The sequence below is a fragment of the Mauremys reevesii genome, linkage group 6, assembly GCF_016161935.1.
Source record: "Mauremys reevesii isolate NIE-2019 linkage group 6, ASM1616193v1, whole genome shotgun sequence".
NCBI lineage: Eukaryota > Metazoa > Chordata > Testudines > Geoemydidae > Mauremys > Mauremys reevesii.
Window position 1 is genome coordinate 68197332 of NC_052628.1, and position 24660 is coordinate 68221991.

The window sequence follows — 24660 nt, forward strand, 5'->3', positions numbered from 1 at the left end:
CAACTTTATCAATTCCATTTTTCCTTTATAGTATATTCATTTAAATGGTTATAAATATTATTTTTATATTTTGACATTACTGAAATATTTTGACCTTCTCAAAACTAAACATTTTGTTTTTTAAATCTGCGATTCCTGTTGTGCCTATAATTTCAGCTTCTCCAACTTGGAGCAAAAACAAATTTGGAAATGGACATTCTGTTTTATGACCAACTCTAAGAAGTCTTTCCGTTGACTTATTTTTATTACAGTAGCAGCTAGAGGTCAGGCCCCTTTATGCTCAGCACTGGGCAAACAGTCCGTAGGTTTTGAAGCACCCTTCTAGTTCATGGAAATCATGAAAGATTTTTAGCAAGTGGAGGTTGTCCCACACACTCTCAAGCCTCAGCTCTTACTCATGTGATCCATACATTAACTATTCGCTATTCCTCCATCCTAAGTACTGCTTTAACCCACATTACCATGGTAATGGAACACTTCACAATCTTTTAATGCATTAGGACCACTGTGAGGTAGGGAAGTACTTTTAGCTTCTCCGTGCCTCAGTTTCCCATCTGTAAAATGAGACTAAGTGAATTGCCCAGGGTCACACAGGAATCTGAGGAAGAGCAGGGAAGCGAACCTTGATCTCCTAAGTATCAAGTTAGTGCCCTAACCACTGGACCATTTTTCTCTGCAAGAAACCCCCTTTTTATTGCATTTCTACAGTGTAAGCAAAACATATTGGGATGAGGTATAAGTTCCACCAGCACAAGCTCCATTTTGTACCAGTGCAGTGTGTCTGTATCAGGAGTTCTGCATTTGTGCAACTAGTCATGTAGTTACATCAGTGCAAATTACCCCCATTTAGACAAAATTTAGAGAATAATCCCCAAGAAATATCTGCCATCTGATAGAGAAATGGTGAGAAGTATGTGGGGTAAAAACCTCAAACATGCTTGGCTTATTTAACTGTCTAAGACCAATGCATTCCTCTTGCTAACTTGTCATTTTTTGTTAATTATGGTTGGCAGACACTTGTTCTGAATAGAAATGAAGCCCATTGTAACCTATTATACAAAGAAGAAAAACATTGCGGTGATCTGAAAATCAATGCCTGATAGTGGCATGAAGTGAAAGCAATTATTTAGAGGGGGAAAATTCCACTAAATGCCCCTCCCTGATCTGAAATGTGCAGTAAGTGATTGATTCATAAGCATTTGAAACCTTGAAATCCAAGAATAATCTGATCCTTGAGAAAGTTTATAGGCACTTTGGCAATCACATATATTGCTGCTTATAATTTATAATATTCAGATACAACTGGAAGCAAGAGCCCCCCCTTGTTGACTGTATAGGACATCTGCTGTGTCAGCAAAAGGATAGTTTACTAATCCTAAAAGGGATTCATGTAGATTGTTGATTCACACTGTGATGGGGCATCAGCCCCACACCAGCCCTTAAAGGGTTAATGGAACACTAGGGAGGTTGTACAACAGGCAACCAATTAGAGAGGACCCTAGGGAGGCTGCGCAGGAGACAGTCAATTGGAGAGGGCTACGAGGAGCAGCCAATCAGGGCCAGGCAGGTCCATATAAGAAGAGCCACAGGGAAGAGCATCTCAGTAATTCCTTAGAGTTTGAGGTGAACTAGCTATCCTGAAGGTAGATGGGTAGCTAGCACTGCTGGGCAGGCTCAGGGGAGTGAGAGTGAGCTCCCAGCTGATGACTGCCATGCTGAGGCCCTTAGACAAGGGCAGAAAAGGTTCTGGGGCTGCAGGGAAGTGGCCCAGGAAGTAGACTGAGGGGTTGGAGGGGCTGCAGTACATGGCTGCCATCTACAGGGTCCATGGGCTGGGACCCCCTGCCAATCACCACTGAGGAAGTGGCTAGATAGTGGACTGCTGTTCTCCTCCCACAAAAGGGGGGAGAACTGAGTGTGACACAGCTGGAGGGTTGTGTCCTGAAGAGGATGCTGTTTTCTTTGGGACAACACACTTCCTGGAGTAGATGTGATGGTGGTGAGATGTGGGTGGGGTGCACTGGTGAACTAAGCTAATTCCCAGGACTGCCAGCAGGAGGTGCCACAGCGGTGAGTCAAACCCTGTCTCACACACCATGAAATTAATTATTTTAATACACATATAATAGCATAGGAAAGTAGGCTAAGTTAACACAAGATGTGTTGACATGCTGTAGTAATGAAAATCTATTTCAGAGGATGCCCATATGCATCAGCATTTCAAAAAGCATTTCCTTGATGTATTCTCACTTTCTTCAAATCCTCTGTTATCATGGATAAATTTTTATTAGGCAATTTCCATTTCAAAGGGTCTGTGTTCATCTTACAGCTGCTCCTCACCCCCCCCCCCATCTTCCAAACAACTAACTTAAAAGCTATCTTAATGCTAAAAGATAAGATGACCTAGCACCACCTTTATTAAAGCACTAGCAAATGAAAGAACCATGAAGGACCAAGTTGTATTTAGTAGACTTGTTAATGATCACAGATTCATCTCTTTTTTAAAAGTATTTTCTTTTCATTTCTATTCAAAACTCTGGAAGCAATTGCATGTCTTGTTGCAATGTATTACATCATAACCACAAAATTACATAAGTGCCTACCTTCCAGTTTTGGCTCTACTGTGATCCACAAAACTGGGTTCAGTGGGAGTAGGCACCTAAATTCATTTGGCACCTGCATTTCCATCTCTGGGCACGTACGCAGCTCTCTTCCCTCTGGGTGTCCTGGTGCCTATTTCCTACCTATGCCCCAAAACAATTCACAACAGGGGAAGATAGGAATTAGTCTAAATTGCATTTGGACCTGCTCTGAAGAAGAGCTGCAGGGGAGAGCAGCTCAGTCACTCCCCAGAGCTTGAGGAGAACTAGCTACCCTGAAGGCAGAAGGCAGCTAGCACTGCTGGGCAGGCTCAGGGGAGTGAGAGTGAGCACATCTAGTGGAGCAGACCTCATTTAAAAACTGGCACCACCCACCCACCTTAGAACTCTCACCTGAGCTATGGGATATTCTGATGGGTGGAGGGGGACCTCCCTCAAACTCTCCATTGGAAGCTGTTGCACTCTAGATAAATAATGAGTGTGATTGGAGCAGAGGGTCTGCTCCCAGCATCTACCACCTCTCAGTTGGGTACCCGAACCACTGGACTAGAGTCTCTCTCCCCATATCCTTCTCCGGCTAATGACTATTCCACTGTGGATGAATTCTTCAGCAGAAGATTATCAGAATATCCCATAGCTCAGTGGTTACAGCACTCTCCTGAGATAAGATTTGAACAGGGCTCTCCCTTCTGTGCCTCTGGTAGACAGGGGGGACTGAACCAGAGTCTCCTACATCCTAACCAAAGTTATAGGAGGGGCTCCACCTTCTCCTCCTCTGGCCATTTTTGTGTGGCGCATGATGGGCACCTAACTCATTCCCATAAGAGCCTAAACCTGACCCTAGGCAGCTGGTTCCCATTCATGGACCATTCAGGAGGCATAGGCACTTCCCTACAGCCCCCAGGTAGGCCCCTATCTCCATGGGAGGGGCAGGGCTTAGCACACATCCCTGTCATCAGCATCTCCCATTGATTAGTTTAGGTGGCTCCCATCCTAGAGTGCTGGGTTTTGTGGATCACATTCTAAGACACCTATTTCTCCCCATTCATTGTATAGGGAGCCTAGGCACATAACTCAGGCTTTGTGGATCGGAGGATTGTTCCTATGATTTTCTAGGTGCCTAAAAGTTTAGGTGCTGAGACACTCTCAGTATTGCAGTGCCTAAGTCCCTTCCTAGATCTAGGCCTAGGTCACTAGTTCCCAGCCTTCCTGGACACTTCTGCCAGGCTGACTGCCTGGTTCTGATTTCACTTACAGATTCTACAGCAGGTCACTCTTGTCAGTGGAACTACTCCTGCCTTAAATGGTGCACCATAGATCAGAACCTGACCCCCAAAACCTCTGCTGTACCATGCAATCACTTTCTCAGTCTGTAGCCTGTGACCTTCTGACTCTGCTAGAGGGAAAAGGGCTTGCTCTTTCTCATTAAACCTGCCATAGTGCTCTGAGCTCTAGGAGGGAGATTGGATTTGTTCAGTGCTAGGCACAAGCTGGGATGGGGTGTGTGCCGGAAGCCATTTCTGTATGTGTCCCTGGATTCTGGTGCTTGGGAAAGCATATATTACACCTTTCCAAAAAAGATGCAGTAAGTGCTGCTGCTGAGTACACTTCCCTTAAAGTCTGCCTCTGCCCTCAAGGTATAGCATCTCCCTCACCCTACAGCACACTACTGTATACTTACGATTTAGCCATATTGTTGTGCAAAGACATGCACAAGGGCAGCCTCTTAGTGCTTGATGGGATTAAAAATCACTGCTGTTCTTATTTAAGGAGAAACTCAGATATAACCCCCCTCCCATAAAGCTGCTTTTGCTTTAGTCAATATGCCTTCTGTTAATAATACCGTAGCTTTTGCCTCTTCTAACTATATTTATACTACTGAGTGTCATTTACTTGTCCTAACTGTCTAACCTATTATAGCTTTCACCATGGAGTGAGATATTTGGCAAACAAGAACTTGTCTTCACTGCTAAACACTGCACTTTTACCTTGGGGTAACCAATATGCATCAGCTATCCTGAGGTAAAATCAGGCACTTCAAGTTTATTGTGCATAAACAGCCTTAAAACTCCTTCAGGGGCTGACCTTAGCAAGTTTGTCTCAAGGTAAAACTAAAGCTCATGAGTGTTAGTTACCCCGAGGTTAAAGCATGCACCTTTTTTAGCAGTGAAGCAAAGGCCATAGTCCACCTTCAATTTTTGGCACGTTTTGCTCTTAGAATGACAGTGACTTATTGTAAGGGACAGGATAACAGCATACTGCCAGGTTGGATGTGCTGATGTGACTCCACTGCTAGGGATCTCAGGTACTATATAATCTGTCTCAGGAACAGTTATGCAACAGAAAAAAACTAGACCAACAGAGAGCAGTTCTCTCAGCTATTCAGCTCATTTCATCCAGCAATTTAGGGAGAGTATATATTTTGAAAACTCATAAATGCAATTTTTTGTTTTATTAGGGCATATAAATGTAATGGTATTTTACACAGAAGAATCAATCTGATTCATCATGATGTTGCCTTACATATAAATTGTACAGAAGGCAGTGAGTGCTGTATATAGTGGGATTAGAAGAAAATATTGCTCCTCTGTAAATGCTTTTAAAATGAACCCATTTTGTCAAATGAGTTAGGTTATACTGAATCAAAAAGGGGTTGCTGTTGCTTCATTAATATGCTGATTCCAAAAGGAATGAAAGGATTAATATATATTATATATAGCTGAAGAAAAACAGAACAAAACTGAAGTCAACATTCTCAGGAATGATCTACAAAGGAAGAGAGAGAAACAGGGAGAGACAAACTTGTTTTTTTTCAGATGGAAACCAGAATTCAAGGGTTCTGTTCTAGGCTTTGTCCCTCACTCACTGTTGGTAGGTCACTTCGGCCAGTGGCTCTCAACCTTTCCAGACTTCTGTACCCCTTTCAAGAGTCTAATTTGTCTTGTGTACCCTAAGTTTCATCTCGCTTAAAAACTACTTGCTTACAAAATCAGACATCAATACAAAAGTGTCACAGCAAACTGTTACTGAAAAATGGCTTCTTTTCTCATTTATTATTCTCTAATTATACAATAAATCAATTGGAATATGAATATTGTACTTATATTTCAGTGTATAATATATAGAAAAGCATAAACAAGTCATTGTCTATATGAAATTTTAGTTTGTACTGACTTAGCTAATGCTTTTTATGTAGCTTGTTGTATAATTAGGCAAATATCTAGATGAGTTGATGTACCCCCTGGAAGGTCTCTGCATACCCACAAGGGTATGCGTATCCCTGGTGGAGAACCACTGACTTAGGCCAAAATATTCTAAATGGCAAATGATTTTTGTGGTCTCAGTTTTGAGTATCCAACTGTAAAGTCTATGGGGCAGTTCCTCCACCCACTTGAGTCTGTGTTTAGAGCAATTAATAGTTGCCACACAAAGCAGGGAGTAACTAGGATTAGTTAATTGATTTATATGTTGTAAATAAAGTAATGCAGGCAATGCACTACTGTAAAGCACGTGCAGACATGCGCGTGCACACACAAACTTCCCTGTTGCACTGTAAACAACTCCAGAATTTTTTTCAACTTTTCCCCTAGAGCCTTTCAAATGCTAAATCATGGCTTCTAAACCTCAGCCACAAAAGGTTGGAGTGGGCCATATCAGAGCCCCTCCATGCCATTTTTTTATGCAGATTGATCTTGCTTCTGAAATCTATTAAACCAAATGTGCTTTAATTACAGTGACTTTAATTGGACCATAATAAAAATGACAAGAGAAATAAAGTAACTCCTCAAATGAATCAAGTGAGCAAAGAGAGTGGGTTCTTTACAAGCTACAACAGACCATACCATTTAATGTTTCATTTAGGTTAGTGTGTAGATTAGTTTCCATCCACCTTTCCAGCTGTAGCTATACCATAGCGGCTTGCATCAGAGGTTGTGACCCTCTTGGCTAGGCACTGTGGACCCACAACAAAAAGACAGTCCTTGCCCCAAAGAGCTTACAGTAATGAGACAACAGTAGGATGCAACAAACAGAGGGGGAGCATAGGCAACAGAGAGCAGATACTCATCATTAAAATAAGCAGTGGTCGTAGCATGCCAGCTGCTTAGCCATTGTTGAGTGTTTTGTAAGCATCATGGCAGACGTAGTCTGAAGGAGGATAATTACTATTGTCATGGTTTGAGCAGCTGGAAAGGAACAGACTCCAATTGTGAGTTACTGAAATGGATGCAGACATAGAACACGGTATTCCTAGGCTTTTCTATCAAAAAAGCATTTACACTTTTGAACAAGAATTCTGATTTCCAAAGCAGCAGCCAGGCTTGGAATTCACAAGCATAGCTCTGCTTTCAGAACTCCAGAAAAAGCAGTTGGGTTTGAAAACCTTCTACGAGCCAGCAGCTCTCTGAAGACACAATTCCTAAAGCTACCACATTTGTGAACTTTACTCCTTGAACACATTTGTGGATGTCACTGAATAGAATCAATGACCTCAACCAAGTGGGCCTATGTCCAGTAAGTTCCAATATCTGACTCTCATCTGGGACTCTCCCATCATGCAAGTGGACTGATCTAACTCCTACCATTTTTAATAGGAGTTGGACTGAGCCCCAAGAGAAAACTGACTCCAACCCTTCATATGTGAAAAGGATATTTGAAGAGCGATAGCTATAACAAGGTGACAATGAATGTGTAAATAAGTTCCCTGCTGAAGTTTGTTATGGGTTTTTGATTTGGGTATAATGCAACTGGCAATATAAGATCACACTTTCTAATCTCATGTCAGATATTTATCTTCAATAAAGTTGTCATCTTCATCACATCTGTCCCAATAATATTAAAAGGATATTTAAGGGCCTGTTACTGATCTGTCAAAATGCACTGTATTGTGTTCTTATTTGACATAATCAGTCCCCTACATACTGTGAACCTCCTGCCAGATAAATTTCCTGGATGAAACTTCAACCATGCACATTAGAGGAATTGGCAATAGTGCCATTCTATTATCATAATGGAATGCATACTGATTTAAAGTCTTAAAATGGCTTTGCCTTTAATGATGGGTAAACATCACTTTACAAATATTAAGTTAAATGAGGGGAAAAAAATCAGTAAATTAGAAATAAAAGTATACCACCCTTTTTTTAGTCATATGATTCACAAAGATCTCATTGATGTTTCAATCATTCTTTTCTCCTACAGGAAACTTCAATCAACTGAAACAAGTAGTGTTTTATTTGTTAAGAAAGATCTTAATCACTAAAATACTAAGGGACTAATGTATATCTCCTTGAGAGAACTCTGTGCTCTTCCTTTTTCTTTAACAATGTTATCAGAAAAATTACCAGCTACAGACATTTGTTTTTGTGCTACTTGAAACAGCCAGATTAGCAGTGGAAACTTTGTAAATTGAGGTGCACTCAGTTACACACCATCAAGACATGGCAGTGGATCCACAGCCTAGGAAATTAACTAACTACATTTTGTGAAATTGTACTTAATTTAAATGGGATTATACTAGAAATTGAATCTGATAACCATCAAGGACCATTTAAACAAAAATCTTTCTGCTTTGGCAACACAAGCTAGTATTTGGGAGCTTTGGCTGCTTTGTATAGGTTTCCTTGCTATTATAGCTGTTGAATTAGGTCCCAAGGGATCATTTTATCCCTAGTTTTCCAGCTGCTAGCAAGTGTACTGTTTGTATGGTCTGGTGTTATGCCATCAGCCCTGTATTCATATGTATTTTCTCTTACCGTGAGTCATAAAAGAGACTTTCATGCTTTCTTGTAACAAGAATTTATTAGTTTCTTCAGAGAGTTTGTACTGTTACAATTAATACAGGTTTCCTCTAATAGAATGACCTCCCACTCCCACCTTTTCATTCAAATTCTTTACTGCGATGTTTCTCAGGTGGTAGACCATGACCTCTAGGGAGGTCATAAAAGCCTATTGAAGGTAAGGGTGCTTCAAGCAGGGATTAATTTGTACTGAAAGAAGAACTGCGTATCAAACAATTTTTTTATTTTCATAACAGGGGGAAAGTCCAGAGGTGCTGGGTTTATCAACTGCCAAGTCTAGAGGTGCCAGAGCTCAGCCCTGGCAAGCCCTGGCACAAATTAAGCACCAGTTGCACGACGTTTAATGTTGTTACAATTCTAAATTGAAGAAAATAAAATTACCAGCATAACTTCAGGGTAGCTAAAACCTTCAACATTTGTGAGGTCAAAGGTAGTGGTAGTTTTACATAGGCTTATCATTGATATGTTTTTACTCTTACTTTTATAGTAAATAGAAGAGGAGCACCAAAATTTTGGAGTTCAAATGCGGGATTGCCAACTTGGCAAGGTTCAGAAACACTGGCTCATTTATTCCATTAGGCGGTTGGCTCTAGCCAGTCAAGAAAGAAATAAAAATAGCAGTGTTCTGAATTAACACCTTTTCTGGGTCTTCTAGTGTGTGCCAACTTACTGTGTCTGTCAAGTAGTTCATCATAAGCTCCTCTGGGCAGTGACTGTTTTTACCTGTGTGACATGGTGCTGAGTACAATTATCTCTTAAATAATGACAATAATTCCTAACCACACAGCCAAAAGGGGGAGTTGCCACATGCTTGAGTTTGCGGGACACATGGGGTACAATTATTTTTTGCTCAACTAAAGAAGGGGAATGGAAAAGGAAAAAATGTTGTTTGAATAAAAAATATATTCATTTAGGTCAGAAAATATTTTAACCTGAATGAATATAGTATGTTACGATAGACAAGCATGCTATTCACTGCAAGGGTCTATTGCAAACAAGCTGAATAATTCACTCCTTGTGATTCTCAGAGTAGTGGAATTAAAATCACAGAACAGCTCTCATGCAAGTACAGAATGAGACAGACATGTTGAGCTAACCAAGAAATAAATCGGTTTCCATAGTAACAATAACTGCTTGTTAACTCTCAGATCTGGCAACTTACAGAAGCCACATGAAACACCATCCTCACTATTATTCATTATTGTAATGCTGTGGGACTCAGACACCCCAGTCAGGATTGAAGCCTCTTTGTGCTGGGTGCTGTACAAACACACATATGAAGACAGACAGGGTCCCTGCCATGCCAAAGAGCTTTCAATCTAACCAGCTGCAATGTGTGTGACAAGCAGGAGGGAAGAGGAGAGCAATGACAAAGGTAGCCCACATCACACCTTGCAGTTACAATGTGCTATTGGTATCATGGATAAAAGTGTGCACCACTTGTGGCATCTGAATCATCCTTTATTATCCTCCTGCTCATACCATCCCCACCCGACAATCAATCAATCAACCTCCCAATGCCACAAAACATTTGTAATTAAGCTTACAACCAACTTAAATCTCAGCCAATGTCCACAATAATTTCTGTCAGCTTTGGCCAAACTGTGACCCAAATCAGGCTGAGTTTCAAGCAAATGTAGGCTGATTTATGGTTTCAGGTCACAATCAAGAGAAAATCAATGTGTTTCACCAATATGCACTTATACAATACGTATTTTTAGGTAATTATAACTGATAGGGTGGTTATATAACTTACTCTTTGTAAATATTTTTAAATTGCCTGTTTACTTGACAGATCTAATGGATCACTTGAATCTCCTGAGTAAAGAATTGATATTTTAGAACCTTCTACACACTTAGCACAAACAATGTCCCAAAGCTAAAATGTCCAAAACAAATGAGGACTTTAAACTCCTGATCAGAGGATGTTATGACTATGACAAAAACTCTCAAAAGCCAGGACATTCCATATTAAAGCCTTGATCCTTAATTTCTCATTTACTTGTTTTTTTCACAATGGTGTGTTAAGGACAGCATGTCAGCATAACTTGGAAATACCTGGCACTGGTTGGCAGTGTCACAGCCATAACATCAAGTAAACAATTTGTAGTAGTTAGCTGTTTTCATATGCATGCATATTCTGCTTATTTAACTCTAAAATTAATATTTTCTTGTCAGTTAAAAGTTCCCATCTTCCACCACGGGCTCAGTTTGTTCGTTCCTGCCTTGCGGGCAGCCTGTTAATTTATTCCCCCAGTTGTGTGACAGTAGTTGGCTGTCTTTCCCCATCATTGTGAACCAGCTTCTCTTCTAGACACTGTCTTTGATTAAACATTTGCACATTTCACCTTTGGATAGTGCTGCCATGGATGAAGGTCAGTATACAGTGGTTGCCATTAAAATGTAATTTGCCCACAGTGACCAACATATTAAATATTAAGTGTGGTAACTGAGGTTAAACATTGATTGTTTAAAATGGTAATTTAGCTGTTGAAATTATATGCCAGTCAGTTTCTATTTGTGGTTATAGCTCTTTAGGAATAATATTAGTAAATACCCAGGCTGATTGTGGATTAATATGGACAAACAGGAGTTTTGTGCACAAAGAGACATGCTGCCATTCCCTGCAGTGCTTTTATCAATTAACATGTTCCAGACAAAAATCTCCTGTTAAGACTTCTACTTAATAATCAGTTCAATACAACTGTACCTTCTGCCTTATTTTTCATGGCTCTTTTCTTCACATTCATGCAAAATTTGGGTGATGGAGTGGTTCTTTCCTGTGCAGATTGTATTATTTTAATTCTCCATAAAACTGACACTCTTGATGTTGTGTCCTCTTCATGTGAGAAGTCAAGTGATGAGATTCTGGTTAGTGCAGCATGGTTTACATAGCAGTGCTAGGCTGAATTACCTAGCCTACATAGGTCTTTCTTCATTAGTCCAGGGTGCGTGTCATGGGTACACATATAAAAGTGTGTTACCATACATTCCTGTAGCTTGCTGGGTTATGATTTAGGAGCCCATAAAATGGAAAAGCAAAGTAACCTCCTGGTTCCTCCCCCCCCCCCCAAAAAAAAAAGCACTTTTGAGAACTGATTACTACACACATCCTGGCAACCTTAATTTTCCAATAGTCTATTAAATTTATTACTATATAGCACTGTTATATTTATTACTGGGGACCATCTTTCTTTCATTTCACATAAGTAAAGTTTATGATAAAGCTGAGAACTAGAGCAGATCAAAAAATGTCAAGGAATAATTTTCCATTGGAAAATACAATGATCAAAACAAACATAACACAGGAATGTGACTTTTGATGAAATTTGATGGGGAGGAGGGGGGAGTCTAAATGAAATGTTTCAATGTTTCAATATTGAAACATTTTGTTTTGATAAAGTAAATGTTTTTGTTTAGACTTTAAGGTTACAAGTGTTTACTTATATTAAACTATTTTTGTATTATTCTATAATATATAAATTATAACATTGACATTATTGAAGAAGAATGTTTTGATAGTTCCAATTTTAATTTGGGGGGGGGGAGGTTTCCATCCTGCAGGAAATTCTGGCATTTCAAAATCTACTTTTGATCCAAGTTCTTGTTTCTGACCAATGCTACTGAAACACAGGCTGTCACTAAATGCAACGTACATAATAAATTACAATATTATGGGCCATATCCTCAGACGGTGTAAATCAGTGGAGCTTTTCCAATTTATGCCATCTGAGAATACAGCCCAATTTAGAAATGAAGGAATTTATTTCCTGTATCTTATACTTAAAATGCCCCGTAGGTGCTGTCTATAATGCATCAGTGAAAAAAAATTCCTGATTTAAACACAAAAAGCCAATAAAATTGAAGACAGTGTTGACTCACCCTTTGTCATCTCTGCCTTCTACTTTTCTCTGATTTTTTTGCTTCCATGCATAATTTAGTTTTTGTTCCACTTCTCTACTTGTCCCCTTACCTTAGGTATCTGCAGTATGCAGTACTTTGATTGTCATCACTAGACCACAAGGCAAAATGACATTGTGTTGTGTAAATATTTTACCACTATTTACATTTTCTGTTTTTACTTATTTTTCTCAAATTCCTGGGTTTTACAAAAGCTATTAGTCAGTTTTTACTGACTTTCACCTCAATTTTGGACCACACAGGTACATGAACATACTGATTATGTTAAGAATATTTAATTGATTACATTAGCTGGATGTGTTTATTTTAATAATAAATTAGTCCAAGTGTGAGCATTAGGCTGACTGTTACAGTAAGACAACGTAGTGGAAGATGTGCGCACGTGTGCATATGTGTACATACTGTTAATGTACAGTTCATGAAACAAACAACATTCAACTGTTATGTCCAATAATCTTACTTTTCTTTTTGTTGCTTTTTTTCTGTCCTCCCATCCCCACACTAATACTACCCCTGATATTTACACAAACAATGAAGTTCATGTTTTCACATAATGGCTTTTTTTTACCCATTTTAACTTAAACTGATCAATTCCTGGGAAATTTTAAATAAAATAAAAACTGAAAATGAAGGGCCTTTCCAATATCTTATTAGAGTAGTGGGAAAGAAAAAATTCTCATTCTGATGGTGACATATTAAGATTATGCAGGTAATTAACATGCTAATTTTCTTTCTTTCAGGTATTCATATGACTCAATATTTAGTGGAATCAGCCTTTACAATACTCTAGTAAGGGATCAGGGAGAAGCCTATTTAAGCTGCAAAGCTGTTACAATTAAGACTCTTTTCTATATGGAATTTCCTTCATAAGATGTAAAGATGTATTAGCATTTTAATAGTTACCTGGATCATGGTATAATGTGTGCAAATTAAAATATTCAATTGACTGAAATGATGATTTGGTAAAATAGAATATGCAGAGAGAGAGAAATTCCATCCCAAAAAGTAACAGCGCACAAAGAGGAAATACTATTTACTCTAAAGCTAGTTAAGGCACAATTAAGTGTTACAGGAAATTAACCCGGGGGATGGGGGAGGGAGGAAGGAAAGGATCAGGGAAGATTTAAATTCTGATTTTCAAGTATTAAAGCAGAAAATATGTACACTATTTATATAGTTCTTGAGTTTTTAATCTGCTGTTGGTTTTTTGGTAAATTTTAAGCATGCAGAAAGGGATGGTGGCATGCTAGATTAATATATTATATAGATGGTTACTACTTTGCTTATGAATCTTGGGTTGAACACAGTGAAAAGTTAAAAATTAAGTTTAACTTATAACCAAGGAATCATGATATATCTTCTCATTAGTACAGATTCTCTGCAGCAATACATTTGTAGCACAGCAAAATAGTGTGAAGATCAGTGTATCAGTACATGGTCAGAGTTTGATTTTTGATTTGTAATGAATAAATGGACTCCCAATTTGCTACCTATTGTGATGAACTCAGGACAGATAGCTGCAAGGGCAGAGCAGAAAACAGTCCCAGAAGGGTAAAAGGCCCTCCTCCCTATCAACTGAGGAGGGGTGACTACAGGTCAATCAGGTTCAGCTGAGAAGGGGTTACCAGAGATCAATTAGGATCAGCTGATTCCAACCAAGGCTGCCTGAGACCTTTTTAAACCCTCCCCTGTTGGGGGGTGAAAGGGGGAAGTTAAGCTGCTAGTAGGTAAGGTGACAGTCCCTCCCATAAGGGAGGAAAAAACAAGCCCAAAAGACTGGCTGAGAGAAGGAGTGGGACTGCCCCTGTGCAGCCAAGAGGGACTGTTTTACCCCAAGCCCATCTTGCCAAGACTAAAAACAGCTGAGGCTGGTGAGACCAAGAAGGTGCCTTACCACACTATTTAGCAACTTTTAAATCACCTATCATCATAACAATTCCTTGGTAAACTAAATCTGCAAAGTGATGTTGGCTAGGATATACATGTATAATTTTCTTTCCCCCTTCTCTGGTTTATAGGGGCAACAGTCATTTGTGGTGAAAACAAACAGTCATTGGGCCAGGGAAACAGTGAAAATGACTGTATAGCCTGGTGGTTAGGGCACTCACCTAAAATAAGGGATACTCAAGTCCCTGCTCCAGTTACTATTATGTATACAAAGGGGAACAGATTCAACAAGAGAGACTGAGACCCACAGCAGAAGATCCCATAGCTCAGGGAGCTCTCTTGCAACGTTCGGGACTGAAGTTCAAGTACTCCTCTAGATCAGGGAGAAGAGAGGAGAATTGAACCTTGGTCACCCGCATCCCAGGCGTGTGCCCTAACCCACTGGGTTTAAAGTTATAAGGAGAGCAGTGGCCCCAGTACAGCCAATGCTGGGTGACTAATTGGGTTTTTTGGGTTTTTTTTTATGGTTTAGTGGCTGAATTGGGAAAAAAGTGGTTATTTTTAACCAAAATACCCCCCCCCGGGGAGAAATGACAAGCCAAAAAAAAATTCATTTGGGCCAAACTGAATTGCCATTTGAAATAGCTCACTTAGATTTTTTTCAAAATGAACCATTTCAACATTTCCAAAATGTTTTTTCTTTTGCTTAAACTATTGGCCAAATTCTATCCAAATGTAATATTTAATGGAAAAAAATTGCCCAGCTTTAGTCACCAGTCTGAAACTGAAACAGAACAAAAATGTGTTTTTTTTGGTTGAATGAAAAACATTGAGTCAAACAAAACACTTCAATTTGCCAATAAACTAAAATATCCATTATTCACCCAGTTCTAAACATAACAGCATCTTGACCCATGGATGGGCTTGAAGATTGGGCAATGGAAACAAACTGGAAGCCATCAAAGGGTCCTATATAGGCTCTTACTTGACCTGCTAAAATTGAGCTAAATATGTTTAAATTATGTCTACATGGGTGTTTAAAGTGGGATTTTAAATTAAGCAAACTGAATTTAAAAACACACCTAGACAAGTCCTGAATTGCAGTGATCCTGTATGGAGACAACAGATGGGTGGATCAGTGTGGCCATGTTCTCATTTAAAACAGGGGCAGTTGGTGGTGGTTTGCACCACTGATGTTACCTGATGTTCTAGGCTTAGTGATCCTTAGGTTTCCCACCCCTGTGATAAATGAAGATGTGGGGGGAGATGGGGAGTATATCTTCAATGGAGTGGGAGAATAATGTCCCAGTTTCTGAAGTAATCTCCCTCTTGAGCATCATTTTGGTCTTGCCAAGGCCGTCTGAAGCCTGATTTAAAAGGTATTTCCTGTTGGAGCTTAGTTGTCACTACTTTTTTAACGATTTAATCTAGAAATAGGGGTGAAGATGAGGCATGGCTGGCTAACTTTGTGTCTAATATTGGTTTCTTGAGGATCAGGCAGGTTGGCAGACTTGCTTCTCTGAAGGAGTTATCGACAATTTTCAATAGCAGTGGGCACAGTTGTTCTTCTCTGGCTTTCCTCAACCAAGAGAGTCATGGATCTTTTCTGCAAAGTAGGCTGGGCACTCTTCACAGCAGTTGATGCTTGGGACAAATACCCGGATTACACAGTTCATGTCAATTAGCTGATTTGCTATGCAGGATAGCTGTGCTGGGCATAACTTTGTGGTGATTTAAGGGTAGCATAGACTAGATGCTGGGGATGCTGAATTGGTTTTGTTCAGTCTCCCACCAATTGATGGCTCAACTAAACCTTCTTCCTGGATCACAGTGGGATAGGCCCAATTTTAAAATGTCTGTCTCACAGCTGCTGAGTCAGTTGACTCCCTGTTCAGCAGTACAGAGAGCAGAAGGATAAACAGGATTTTGGTCTCTAAAAATGTTATCCAATCTAGCCTTTTATTATTCTAAATTAGAGACATAAGGAAAAAAAATCTCTTTAATCCCTTAGATTCATTTGACTGAAGGGGTTATTTCCATCAGCATGCAGTGCATGGGAACTGGCTGCTTTCAGAGCATGCTCATTGGTGAGGCTATATCTAAAACCCCTGCATCTTGTACCATTAATGTGATGGTACATTCTCTGAGTGATGAAGGGAAAACTCTGCTTTTCATATGCCTAGATGAGGAAGGTTTATTTGTGTCACCACAAGGCAGAACTGCTGAAGAAAAGATCACAATAGTGCATTTCTAATTACTAGAATTCTTAAAAGAAGTTCTAAACACCAACAAATCTGTGCTTGGAACAAGATCCTGTACTCCAGAAGCAAGTCTCTCAGATAATGGAAGAGAAGCACAAAGTAGTTCAGGAGATACAGGCCTTGAACTTGCATCTCTAGAGTTGAAGTCTGTGAGAAAGCAACCCTATAAGCCACCACTGGATAGTGATGAGCCATTAGATGAAGCATGCTGAGGGGTGTTGGAGCTCCAGGCTGGTGAGCCAGTACACACCTTATGGCCAGAATATGTTAGACCTTATACAGCTGGCTGAGAGACTGGGAACCAGATTCTCAGCAGTATAATTCAACTGCTGGAGGGTGGTGAGAGTAAAGTGAAGTGCTAAAAATGGCTGCTGAGGTCCTCATTTGAATTCATTGGGTTGCATTTAAGCCCCTAAACCCTATTTCTCTCACTCATCATGCGTGCTGTTTTACTCCTGAATCATGCACAGTTCAGCAGAGGTGGGTGGAGGATTGCTCACATTGCTGAAACCTGTGCACAGCAAATACTGTGTGATTAGTGCTAGCTCTTTGGCTCTCTGCACTTCATAAACCAGCCAGGGTCAAGCCTGCAAAGAGCTGGATTTTTTCCCATGATATGCAATAAATATTTGCTCAAGGAAAAAACAGAACAAAAAGTTACCGTTTTATTACAAACAAAAAATCTGTGGGTTTGCTAGTTATTCAGAGACGGTTCATCCTTAATCAAAATGGTTGTATAATAAATTCAGGTAGGAGCCATCTAGGGTCATGTTTTCTATGTGCTTGTCTTTTTGGAAAGTGTATTTTCTATTCCCAAATTGGGGGAACTTGCTTGTTTGCCCCACATCTCATATTTCATATGTATCCTAGGTGGAGCTGGCAGCAATGTCTATGGTTAACATTGCTTAACACTTTCCTTATTTATAGATTTATTAATAAAAACTATTATAAATAAAAATTATAACAATATTATTTCAACATTTATGTAAACCTTAACCCCTTGGGCAAAAAGACTTGCTCTCCAGGGAATCTGCCTACACCGCCTGTGGCAGCAAGCCTCGGTTGACAGACTTGAACTCTCAGAATCACTGTGTAGCTGGTACTTTGAAGTTGTGGTTCAGGCCTAAGGGAGGCAAGGTGGGTTTCAGAGTCTGAACTCCAGCCCGAGCTGCAACTCCAAAGCTCAGTCTCCACAGCTAGCCCAAATCTGTCAATGTGGGCTGGGAAGCTTACTGCCCTGGGCTGCGTAGACATTCCCCACGTGGTGTGAAAACTGCTGTTTTGGATATAGCATTACTGAAAGTCTATTTACTTCATAGCCAAATGTACACCAGTCTAGTTTTCTTTCACTATTCAACAGCGAGTATAACCTGCTCCTTTCCTGGGAATAAGTGACAATTCACACCTTTTGTGATACTCATCTGAGTTGTAGATTTTTATTTTTTCTTGCTTTAAGCAACATAGGATACAATCAACCACTGTAATAATCTTGTACTCCAGGATAATTTAAATGTGTGGGCCTCCTTTTGTCTCCACTGTGTTTTACTTTTTGAATTGATCCATCAAGAATAATTGGTGCATTTGTCCACAGTTCTTCATAATCTTGATCTTTTCAAGAGAAGAGCTTTTGATCATGACTAAAATAGATTGATGGATAAAACAATTTGTGAGTACTTGTCCCTCTGACTATAGCACTGAGTGCTTGTATGAAAGTTCCTGTGGCTATGAGGGTGAACATTCATACAAATACACCTGCTTTTAATTTATACCTGAAAATCTGTAGTTTAAAATGAAAATGTTTATACATATATTTGAAGTGATGTGTGCTTATCATGGTACTCATCTGCAGATCTCAAAGCATTAGTAATAATTTAAAGCCTCGCACATTTTGCATGCAGAGAGATTTATATAAATCATTCAGCACATACATCATAGCAAATATCACCACACCTGCCACTAGCTGGACATAGCTCGGAGAGAAATCTCTGTAGCCTGTGTTTGCAGTCCTCAGAACCTAAATTTGGGGGAGCTAGAAATGTAGCTGAATCTCAGCCGTCTTTTTTTAAAAGAAAGTAGTAATTTTCTAGTCCTTTTCACGTAACAGAATGCAAGGCTCAAAAGCTTGTCATTATCTTTTCTTAAAGCTCTCAAGTTATTCACGATCCTTTCACAGCCACCCGAATTATTTTTGGGGAAATGGCAGATCAGTTCACATTTGTAGGGGAAGTTCAATCCTCACTACCACTGATGCTACAGACTCATTAGTAGCCATTCATCTGCATCTGCATCAATTCCTCTGCTGAGCTGCCAGCGTGAACTTTGGTCATTACAAGGGGCAGCTCAATAGCAAGAGAAACAAGATCTAGTGGACTAATTACAGGGCTTGGGGCCAGATTAACAAGGGAAATTTAGGCTGACCACTGCAGAACCAAACTTTTAGATACCCTGCCACCAAGCTGAATTCACAAGCCTGAGTTAGACACCTAGGGTTCCTATACAACGCTTGGGGAGAGTTAGGTGCATAAAACTGGATTCACAGAATCCAGCACGCTGAGTAGGTAGCTGCCTAAGATAGTCCACTGAAAATGCCAAGGAGGGAGCTGTGGCCTAAATTGTACTCCACAAAGGGTGTTAAGTGCCTAAGTCCAACCTGGAAGGAGAAGCTTCCCTCTATTCAGGATTCACAGCTGTGAACCCTCTCCTGAAAGACACCCCAGAATACCCTGTAGCCCAGTAGTTGGAGCATTCACCTGGGAGATGGGAGACCTGGGTCAAATCCTTGTTCCACTTCAGGCAGAGCAGGGAGTCAGATTCCAAGGACAGAAGGGACCCTTGTGATCAGAGGGATTTGGACTCTCCCACATCTGAGGTGAGTGCTCTAGCTCTGGGCTATTGGGTAGAAGGGAGAAACCACCTCCTTCTCTGGCTGGCAGACCTGCTCAGCAGTCCCTCAGAGCACCTCCACTGCCTCAGGCCCTGCAGACAAGATAGGTAGGGGACAGTCCCTCTGGCACTTAGATGTGAGTTTGGCATCAGGCTGCTTGGTATTGTCAGGTCTGAGGTGACTGTACACAAGCCCATCAGCAGAAATGTAGGCATCTTGGGGACCTCTCCAGTGGAAATGTAGGTGCCTACAGGGGTAGGTGGCAGCTAAATCAAGGTTTTGAGAATCTAAAGTTTGGACTTAAGTGCCTGAATCCCATTTGTGACTCTAGGGCTAGTTCATTACACTAAGGGCTAAACTCTGGCACTGTTTCCATCTGTCTGTAGTCGAATTACACATGCCAAAATTTTCAGCTACTGGTGCTTAAATGTAAGTAGCTGAATTCAGAGTTTCTGAGCACCTGGGCCTGTTGACTTCTTCTGGGATGGTGTACCTCTGAAATGCTCCCTACTGTGGGAGCTTTGGCTTAGAGGTACAATTGAGACCGAACATAGCAATGGAAAATATAGCTATCTAGTTCAAGCAATGTGGCCTCCACTATGTCCCTTGGAAGACTATTCCAGAGATTAATAATAATTAGGTGAAGAACAAGGGCCCCAGGCTGTGCACTGGCTTGTGTATTTAAAGCAAAGTGCCAGATTCTGCTCTCAGTTACACTGTTGTCTTTCCAGAGGAAATTCATTGGAATCTCTCTGGGATTCCTCTGGTGTAACAGAGAATAGAATCTGTCCCAAATTCTTACATCAGTTTCTAAAAGAGTTGTCAGTTGATGCAAGATTCTTAAAACAGAGGTTTATATGCTTTGGGAGCTTGTTAGATGAGAATCCCTTCTGCTTAATTTTGTATGAATTGAATTAATCTCACAGAAGACAAAGGTTTGCAAACAAAGCATTATGGTGGTCTGCTCAGATCACAATTGCATGAATGACAAAGGTGCTTGGGGCAACTTCTGCAGGTTTCAATTAGTTTAGAAAAAAAAGAGTGTAAGACAGAAGCAAGCTTCACATGTCAAAATACCTCTAAAGTCCAGAAGCCATTAGCATCACACAAGTCGGGGCTGTCTTGTTTTCATTTCTCTAAAATACTTCATTACACCAATGTGATGCATTGTATGTATGTTGATTAAACAAGGGAGTGTAGATAGGGGCCAGAGTGTTAATGATCATTTAAAAGCAGTGTTATGCCACCTCACACTAGCCAAGCTGCCTGAGAGAGAGGGAAAATCCAGATTAAAATCCAAACTCAAGCAGCGAAGCAGACAGCATCCTGTCTGTTCTGCCCCTGTTCACTGACTAGTACAATTGAAGGCTGTGAAACAGTAAGTTTTAAATGGAATAGAACAGTGACTAACTGAAAAGATAAATATAAGGCATAAAGGACCCAATACTGCTTCTATTCAAATTAATGGCAAAATTCCAATTCACTTCTATGAGAGTAGGATTGGAGCCCTAAATTTGTCAGTAAGAGTCTCTAAATGAGCAAATTTGGGGTATGGGATTCAGTGTGAATAGGTGGACTAATGTGACATGCAAATTGACTGTCTAAAGTGTAACAAAGTCCTTTGCGAAAGGATCCATCTTAGTTTCCACATAGATATTAAAATATTGGATGGCAGAGCAATGTTAGCAGCTGTTGAGAAATTGCACAGATTATCTTTAAAGGCTGGAGAATATAAAAATCAGTGACAACTCTCTAGCAGCACTGTTAGTATGGCACAGCACTGAGACACTACTTATTGTATTGCTAATACTTTAACTCCTATACTTTACTTCTTTACCAGCATACAGATAATACAACGACTCCTAGGTCCCTCCCCACTTTTCTTTATGCACTTAAGGTGGCTGAGGATGAGGCTAGTGGGCAGCAAAACTGGGCAGTGGATCATGGATAAACTAAAAATGGGGAGAATTGGTATACCTTGCTACATAAATCCAGGTTCACTGCCACATAGTAAGTCTAATATATCACTAAGGATATGGGGCCTGGCCTATAAAAGACTATTTAATTGCATAAAATGCACCTAACACAACATGAACATTTTGAAAAGCTTGTTTGACCTTAAGCTACTTACAATGCTTATGAAAACTGTTCTAAGTAAACAAATTAGGTTGCAAGGTAGCAACTTTTTGCCTCTGATCAGATACAGCCTGATTATAATAAAGGAAGGAGGCTGGCCATTGGTCAAGTCCACACAGTCTGGTTGAGAAACCTTTGTTCTCTGTCTTATCAAATTAATTTCCCTTCTCATTTCACTTCCATTTTTAGAAAAGAAGTCCAGAGCAAGAGAGGAGCAAATGGTTCCATTTCTCTGACTGCTTGTCAAACAAAAGGAAAGAGTTAAGGAAGACGCAAATAATTATAGTTACAGGACACACTTTATACATTTACTTACTAAATGTGGGGACAACAGCTTGGATTGCATGAAGTCAGTAAATTAAATCCTGAGAGAGAGATAATGAGCACTCACCATTTTCAATCACTTAACTAACTGTAGTTGCAGGTGCTCAGCCCTTTTCAGGATTTGGCTCTCAAGGTAGCCACATGAATGAGTAAGGCAAGCAAGCTTTGACCTGTAAAGTTCTTGCTAATGTTTTCATATGATGGCTAATAAGGCTGAGGTAGTCATCATCATCAGTGCTTGTCCCTCCAAAACCATAGCCAAGACCTGGAGTTGTCGCTTTTCAAATAATTCCTTGGGCGCACAGGATGTTCACAGGCAGCACTGCATCAGGCAGTGTTAAGTGTTTGCCTAGGCTCTCCATATTCACATTTGGGGTCATTTCTCAACTCCCACTTGGTCACATTTTCACCCCTGTAATTCCAGCTCTCGCTCAATGTAGAGTACACTTGTGTTTTTGTTTGATGGGGATGGCGGGGTGGGGACAGGTTTTCTAAGATTGGCATTTCCTGTCATTTTGTTACTCTATAGCCTTCCACTGTGATATTTTGGGGTAAGGAATTTTCAGAGGCAAAACTTTTTCTGCACTTCAGCTTATTGTGTGGTGAGTGTGTCCATAAAGTGAACATCTTGGAATCACGCATCTGTTTGTCTCTCCTTTTTACTGCAGGCATCTCACCTCACTGATGGTGTTGCATTCCCTGTGAGGCAGTATAGTGACAGTATTGAGATGGTTTCAAAGTCCCTGTGAAGATTTCAGTATCTACAGGATTTATTTCAGGATCAAATTTGTGTCTGACTTGAGCAGGACCAGACTGGGGCACAACACTCTGCTGTTCAGTAACACAAGATGACACCGGTTGCTCAGTGTTTTGGGGGTCAGCTCCCCATTTTGTGTTGTCAGTTTCTGGAGTGCACAATTCGTGGAATTCACTTGCTTTTTTCAGCTTCTTTATGTGCTCTTTAAATGTCTAATGTAACCCCAGAGTACACTGGATTTTCAGATTGCTCAAAGATCCCATGATATCAGGAGTTTTTGCTTGGTCTGATGGTGGTGTTTCAGGTGAAAGGTGAACACTTGTGCCTCGCCGGGGTTGACACTCAGGGACCAAGTAAAATAGTATTTTCCAAGTACAGTGAGCCAGTTAACATTAGCTTGATGTCCTCAAATCTTTCTGAGTGGATGGTGATGAAAAGATAATCTAAATAAATGAATCTTCACATGTTGGGGAATTCTTATTTGTAATCTGTGTAGGAGTTAAACAGCCAGAGTGACTGCACTGAACCTGGGGGCAATCCATTCTGTTGTGTATGCCATTGACTTTTCTGACCACTCATCTTGACAAAGAAATGGTCATTTTCAGGTAAGGAGGAGATGATCTGGACCATATTACTATTTCTCAAAATTCTTGCCAATTTCAGCAGAAGAGCATGATGGCTTCACAGCATCATAAGCAGCTGACAGATTAACAAACATGTTCCTTGTAATTTTGCAGATTTTGAAGCCATCTTCAATATACTGAGTTAGGTTTGCAACTTGGCCACAACATGAACATGCTGGGCAGAAACCAGGTTGGTGATCAGTCAGCTGCCCTTCCAGTATTTGTGATATTCTACACATTAGCATCTGTTTATATAGTTTGTCCATTGATAAGAGTGATGATACTGGGTGGCAACTATTTGAAGAGTTAGGGTCTTTGTGTGGTCTGAGTAATGCAACCAGTTTGGCTTATCTCCACAGCCTTGGTATCTGCATTGTCTCCATGCAGGAATTAAATCAAGCTGCCACTTTTGTTCTCTCACCTCAGTAGTTAATTAGATATAGCATTAAGTCCAGCTGCCTTTCCACATTTCAATGTTTTCACGACTATTGTCAGCTCCTCAATGTTGAGCAGCGCATTGTGGACTCTGTTGTCTCTGAGGAGCAAGCAAAGTTCCCGCTTCACTTGTTTCATTCTGCACTTTTTGTTTTGTGGGCTGGCTTACCATTTAGGATGAGTTGGTATGCAACTTGGGATGGAAAGACTGTGGTGATGTATTTGGTTGTTATCCATCAGGTTCAGCTTGCATATGAGGGGCCATGCTTTCTTGCTTTAGTGGCACAGGTATGTTTCAACCAGCTTCCTCCCACGGTCACACTGTTCCTTTCTAATCTCTCTCATAAGCATTTCCTCAAGACCAGTGGTTTCTTCACCAAAGGGATCCAGGTAAAACATTTATGAATATCTTTTATATGGTTAGCTTGTCTGTTCTGAAAGTTCAAGTGTGTATATATAGTGCCTGACATCCTCTGGGGATGTGCTTTTGAACAGTCTTCACACCAGAGACAAATTTTCCATAGTGTTTGTTATCAGAGTAATATTACTTAAGGATTCATCCAATTCAAAGATAATGCCTTGCAAGTCAGCCCTTCTGAAGGTAAATGTTGGCAGATGTTTTCCTGAGTTGTATGGCAGCCTCTATTGTCCCTTGCACTAGTCTATGCTGCAGTCTTGGGATCGCTGCCATAACCTCCCTCTGAAGTTGACTATGTTTTCAGAGGTAGCTCATGATTGTACTCCTTATTCCTCGAGGCTGATGTTATATATGGGACTGAGTTTACACAATAGCAGGCAAATCCTTCTCCCAGCACTCACCCCAACCAGCTAGGTAAATGCTCGAGAGATACAAGTGGTTGGAAAGTGAAGCAATCTTCCCCTCAGTCTGTGGAGTGAATTCCTGAGGCTGCAGTAGCTCCCCAATGAATCTAACATGTCCATTTCCTGGGGTGGAGAATGGCGGCATAGCACGATCTGTATAGCAGAGGGCTGCCCTACCTCCAGCGTGCGGGGACTTTATGCCACATACTGTG

At 40.4% G+C, this 24660-nt stretch overlaps 1 protein-coding gene and 1 long non-coding RNA gene across 8 annotated transcripts in view; one reads left to right on the forward strand and one right to left on the reverse strand.

Annotated features, from left to right (window-relative positions):
• Window positions 1-24660, reverse strand: part of LOC120408049 — a 158086-nt gene that overhangs the window by 104778 nt on the left and 28648 nt on the right. The gene's annotated exons all lie outside the window — the stretch shown is intronic.
• KCNN2 (potassium calcium-activated channel subfamily N member 2) overlaps window positions 1-24660 on the forward strand; it is a 238911-nt gene that overhangs the window by 72984 nt on the left and 141267 nt on the right. For 2 of the 6 annotated variants that reach the window (XM_039544545.1, XM_039544553.1), the window contains exon 1: window positions 6988-7275. The exons of 1 other annotated variant lie outside the window; for it this stretch is intronic. The gene's annotated coding sequence lies outside the window, so the exon portion shown is untranslated. Of the gene's footprint in view, window positions 1-6987; window positions 7276-19293; window positions 19337-20631; window positions 20730-23305; window positions 23382-24660 lie in introns of those variants that run through there. 3 more of the 6 variants (XM_039544546.1, XM_039544550.1, XM_039544547.1) reach the window with 3 other exon arrangements.